The 6,000-nt window shown below is 47.9% G+C and overlaps 1 protein-coding gene across 4 annotated transcripts in view; it reads right to left on the reverse strand.

Annotated features, from left to right (window-relative positions):
* The window catches only part of IL1RAP (interleukin 1 receptor accessory protein), a 50,265-nt gene extending 49,653 nt beyond the window's left edge, over positions 1 to 612 (reverse strand). For 2 of the 4 annotated variants that reach the window (XM_027647542.1, XM_027647543.1), the window contains exon 1: positions 177 to 371. The gene's annotated coding sequence lies outside the window, so the exon portion shown is untranslated. Of the gene's footprint in view, positions 1 to 176; positions 372 to 510 lie in introns of those variants that run through there. The other 2 variants (XM_027647540.1, XM_027647541.1) reach the window with 2 other exon arrangements.
* Positions 613 to 6,000: the final 5,388 nt, after the last annotated feature.

Here is a 6,000-nt window from a genome sequence, read left to right on the forward strand (position 1 = left end):
CAGCAGCAGCGCCGGATACACAATGCGCGGTCCCGCAGCTCGGCTCGCCTCCCGCACACACACAGGCTCCTTCCCGAGGGATCGCGGAGGGTCCCCCGAGGGTGCGCGGGGGTCCCTGGCCCCGCTGTGGCACCGGCACCGCCGCCTCCTCCGCCCCGCTTCCCCCATCCCCGCACCTCGCTCTCACCGTGCCGACCCGTCCTTGCCCAGGCCCCCGAGCACTGCTCCTCGGGCTCTCCCGAGAGCTTCCTCTTCTTTCTTTCTTATTTTCTCCCCCGTGCCAGCCAAGGAGCGGGGACAGCGGGGGCTGCTGCGGCCGCCGCCGCCACCACCGCCCGCCTCACCCCGCGCCGGGGCTGGAAACCTCCTGCTCCGACACAAACTTTCCCTTCGCGTGCGGGGAAGTTCACGGCCAGGGCGGGGCGTGTCCGGGCCCCATCCTGGTCCCTGTCCCTGCCCACGCCTACAGGAACGGGATGTCCCCGCCCATCCCCACGCTCCGCAGCTCACCTGGGGACGCGGGGAGTGCACAGCTGTGCCCTGCGCCGCAGTCTCCTCTTCCTCCTCCTCCTGTTTTTCTACCTCTTCGTCCTCCCCGATCCGCGTCCCGCGGCTCCGCTCCGCCCTGCCCGCCCCTTTCCCCGCGGCCGCGCTCCGTACGCGCACGGGGAGAGTCCCCCCGCCCCCGGCGGGTCGCTCCCGGGAAGCGGGATCGGAGCCGGAGGGCGCTGAGTGAGAAGGAAGCGGCCGCGCTGTCCCTCTCGCAGTTAGCGGGGTCCGGCCGGAGGAGGCGGGTGCGAGGCGGGGTGTGCGGGGCCACGGCTCCCTCTCCTGGCCGGAGCCGTCCTGCCGGCGGGAGCTGCCTGCAGCCGGGAGCCGGGGGCCGGCCGTGTGCATGGTGCCCATGCCGCAGCCACTGCGCGCTCTGCGGGCTGTCTGTCCCCCGGGAAAATAAAAGTTTCTCCTTCACCCCTCTGATGTGCTGGGATTGCCTCACAGGAATTTCCTGCCTGGGCTCGTTGGAGAGAGCTGGCAACCTGGGCGCTTTGATGCCACCTCATCCCAGAGAAGTGGCACCTATTTTTGCTGTATCCCTGGCACAGATGCAGCCCAGCTGAGGCTGAAATTGTTGATGGACGAGGAGTGAGCACCTGAAACAGGCTGCAAGAGCAATGTCAGTGAGTCTTGGGAGCGGAATAAGAATCTGCATAGATTTGGGCTAGCACCTGCTCCTGAAGAACGTGGCTGGAGATAATCAGTGTAGCCCCTAGTGCAGGAGTGCCCTTGTTCTTGTCCATGAGGAAAGCTCGTTCTCCTCTCAAGTTGGCGTGGAGTCTCTTCCATCCTGGCAGTGAGTGACCTGCCCTTATTGGTACTTTTATCACCTCTTGTCAAGCTGACAGCAAAATTATATGGCTGGACAAAAAGTCTTTAGTGCTAAGGAGACTCCTGTCTGCTCAAAGTGCTGCAGAGCTTCTTAGCACTATTGGCTACAACACTTGGATCAAGTTCAATACTTCAGTTATCCCCAGAAGGTGAATCCAGGATATCTAGGAGACCAGATTTCACTCCACCGTGTGAAGCTCCTCTGCAACAAACCTATTCTAGAGAGCAGGGTCTGGCCAAAGCATCTGGCACAACCTCTCATAGCCATTGCCATCAGTCATCTCCCCATTTTCTCTGCAAGGCCATATGAGGCACCACTGCACTTGTGGCTGCTGGGAAGGGGGGTACTCACCCTCATCAGCTCACGCAGCTCACCAAGGTGGGCACACCTGAAGTTCCCCCATCCTGAGGAAGAGTGGCTGCAGCCTGGCTATGCCACAGGCTGTGAAAGAGCTGCAATAGGAGGCCAGTGCTGCTCCTGCAGCTCCAGCAAGAATTACTCTTTCTCCTGTACCTCTCTCTCCTTCCCTTCACAGGGTTCTGGCACAGCAAATTCAGGCAGAAAGTTTCTTATCTCAGCAGCTTTCATGTCCTGGTGGTGAATGCCCTTGAAAATCTGCCTACTTGGCTTGTGCTTAGAATCAGCTCTACTCAAGCCATCTCTAACCCAATTCCATCCAAACATTAAAGTAACTTTTTAAGGCAGAGCTCTGTGTAGACTAATTTACCCCACTCTTAGGGCAGATTAGTCTGTATTTTGCTCCATGCTACCTCACAGCTCCAGGACCCAAACTATCTTGTCTGGAGCTACTTTAGGTAGTATTACTGAATATAGGCAAAACTGGAATAACAGGGCACATTTTGTGAGCTGTATTTCCAACATACTTACTCAGAAATATGTGCTTAAAATTGTCTGTTGAAATATGACAGTCCACTTTTCTCATAGAAGATGAAATAACAAAAGGGTTGCATATTTTAGTCGTGATATTTAATGCAGCTGTGGGAGTAGCTCAGCTGCTCTGGTGATTGCAAGAATTAAATAACAATAATGATTCCTTGTTCTACGTAATATCTGCCGTCCACAGATACAGATCTGGGATAGGACATGTCATTATTCTTGTTTGGGAGGATCCAGGCACTGTTGCAATACAGGTAATGCAGGTTAACAGTCATCAACACTTACACCCTGGGAAATTCATACCATTCCAAACTTCAAGCCTGCCAGTGCATATTAAGATCTTTAGGCCAGGGTTATTAACTTTTTCTGATTTTGACAAAAAGCCAGAATTCAACTTTAGACTTCTTTGAAAGGGTCATGAAGTAAGATTCAAGATCAAGTTTCCAGAGACTGTTTAAAAGCTACAGCTGATAGCAAAGCCCCAAATCACACCTGTTTATTGTGTTTTCGTGACAAAGGTTTCAAACCTTTTTTGCTTATAGATTAAAAGGATCAGGAATTCTCTAATGTAAAATAAGGGTAATATTGCTCACTTGGGCTCAGTGCTGTCATAAGGATATTTTTATACTGCTATTTTTTCTCCCATCCTCTCTCCACACTTGCACATGCTATTTCTGTGCAGGTTAAAATGCAACACAGTTACACCCTAGAGTGAATTATACTACAGTCTGAAGAGCAATTCAGTAAATAGAAAACATCTTTAAAGCCCAAAAAGGCAGCATTGTTCCACAATTTTTGGACTGGGAGCAAAGAGTAGCATTACTAAGTGAAACCGCGGGGGGGACTTCAATAGCAGAGGAATGTCCTGGTGTTTAGCCAGGACACTGGAGCTTCTGGCATTACAGCTGCTGTGAAAATATTCCACAGACCTCCAGTAACAAGTGGCCGAAGGCCTTGGTTTGCCGCTGTTCTATTCCCATTAGGCAATTTAGAGCTAGATGCACAGGAGGAGCCTGGATCACAGAGCCCACTTCTCTGCTGTGCAAGGAACAATGTTGTTTATGGTCTTTTTCATGAAAAGACCATCCTCCAACTTAAAACAATTTTGTGTTTTCTGCCTGTTATTCCTTCTGTGATATTCACCCAGGCTGTCCGTACCCCTGACGGTCAGGAACCTTCATGTCATTTCCATCACCGGTTTATTCCCACATGTTCTGGCACCAGCACTGACTTCCATTTCAGTAGCTGTTTTGCTCACTGCTCATTACTCAAGTATTTTTGTGGAGATGGTTCCTGTCTCCTTTTACCCCCTGAGCTACACAGGACTGGCTTTTCAATCTTCTTTCCTAAATGACTATCAGTTCACCTCAGACCTCTTCCCTCCATCTGCTCTGGTTTCAATTAATCTTAAAGTGCATATAGATGACCAAAAGTAGTTAGAGTATTAAATGGGAGGAGGTCTCACTGATGCTTCATGCAGCGACATTAAAGTCCCCATCTCTCACAGAAATATCTCCCCTCGTAATCCTAAGCTGGCATTTATCTTTCTGCAAATAAATTGTGGTGGTCACCTCATATATTTCTCCTCCATTTTTCCTTGCAATACTAAGTTCCCAGGCTCGATCAGGAACTCGTTACTACACCCTTGTCAGTTCCCAATTCCCTTGTTTTTGTCCCAACTCTCAGACTGCACACAGTTTTCCAATTTGTTTGTTCTTAGCCAGCAGTTCTGACACTGGGAGATCAAGGTAGTTTCATAACCTCTAAAAAACATGTTCTTGCTTGCTACTTTACTCACACCCACCTAACCCATTTTTCCTTCTTCCTAGTTTGGGAAACAAGCCCTAGACTACATATAATTATAGTCTGTGTAGTTATAAATGAACGTGCCTTCTGTGTTTGACACCTACGTTTTAACTGGCATCAAGAGGAGCACGCCTGATAACCTAAGACACAGGACAGAGGAGAAACGGGAGAATGACAGACATTTCTGACATAGCAGCACATGGACCTCCCATCTGCTTCTGTCAAGGGAGCTGAGGTTACCCCCACATGGGTGTAAGGGCTGAATATTTTCTGCTGGGACCATTTTTCAACAAGGAACCTGAGCCTGGCTGAACATGCTGGCATGGCTTTCAGACAGGTATGAACTGCTCATTCACCAAAATGCACGAGGAATTGCAATTGTATCTGTGTCGGGTGAGCTTGACTGACACAGACTGTGTATTCTCTGCCATACTGAGTATGTCCAAACTAGATCTCAAATCTCACTCCCCAGTGAGGCATGTTGTGTGAACCTTTATAAAAACCCTGCACAATGAGGAGGGATTAGAAGCACAGCTTCATTATGAGTTCATCTATGTTTATTCCTGAGGATGTGGCAAATAGCTGTTGTCCATGTTAATCTGCTAAATATCATTAGTGTCTCTTCCTCTGTGTTACACAGTGGTAGGGCTGCTAATGCAAATGGTTCTTAAATGGAAACTTGACCTTACATGACTTGCATCTAAGTCCATTCAAATCTCTGTCACACATGTTTTGATACAGCCTAAGGCCAGAGATATTTCCAGTCCTATGAGTCTGTGTTTCATACAAGCTGAAGCTATTTCAAATCAGCGATGGAGAGGAATATCTTCTCATCCTGCTAAAGGCTTTGACTTTTGGCAGATATCTGACCTACAAGTACATACGTTGCACATGGTTTGTGTTTAGGATGCCCGAACATCCTTCTGCACGATGTATTCAAACATACCAAATTTTTATAAATTGCCTGACCATGGAGGTTGCAGGAACACTTAAACTGGGTTGGCATTTCAGTTGGGCAATATCAGTGTCTGTCTCAGTCAGTCTTTGAAGAAGGCATCTAGACTGGCCATTAATTAAGCTGCAGCTTACCTCGCTTGCTCACTGATGCCAGTGGGAAGTGGCAGGCTGTCAGCAGATTAATAAAGCTAGATGGGCTGAATATAGCCTTGGTCATTGAGGCAATTCCCTACTGCTGGGTATTTCTACACAGAGTGGTCTCTGGAGATGATTTCAGACACCTGGCTTCTCTGGCTGATGGTTTGCTGACACCATTGCAAATGGGAAAAGGCACTGAAGTAACACACTTTCCTGAGAGACAATTAAAAGACCTTAAGGAAGAAAGAAAAGTCTTAATACATCATATTTTTATCCTAGCTATTTGTAAAAGCTCTTCATGTCTTGACAGAAGTTTATACAGATGTTTTGATGCTTTAATAGTTTTTCAGTGGTCTTTTTTTCTGAACAAACCCCAACTTTTTTGGGTAACTGTCCGATGATAAACCATAATGGTTATGGAAGAAAAGAGAGCATCATATCTGGTGAATTAAAAAATTCCAGAAGCATATTCCAAATCTTATTATAATCAGTAACAGTTTACTTCTCCCCGTAAAAGATACAAGATCATTCTGCAGAATGGCTTCTAAAATATCTGGTTTCACTTCAGCAGTGATGAGGCAACATTAACCTTTACAGTCTGGGTTTATCTGTGCACAAGCTAAGGATTTCTTAAGGAAAACAATTCTTTTGTGTAACTCTTAAAAAGGTTGCAAAAGCAACAGAAGATTTTAGGAGCAAACTCCAGAAACTACAGAAAACCTTACACAATCCCTGAAAAGGGCAGCTGCTGGTTAGCAAGACCTTGATGTAGGGAGATGATGTTACCTGCCAAAACTGGGAATTCCTCCTTGTTA

Source organism: Corapipo altera, unplaced genomic scaffold (genome assembly GCF_003945725.1).
Source record: "Corapipo altera isolate COAL_440 unplaced genomic scaffold, ASM394572v1 113, whole genome shotgun sequence".
NCBI lineage: Eukaryota > Metazoa > Chordata > Aves > Passeriformes > Pipridae > Corapipo > Corapipo altera.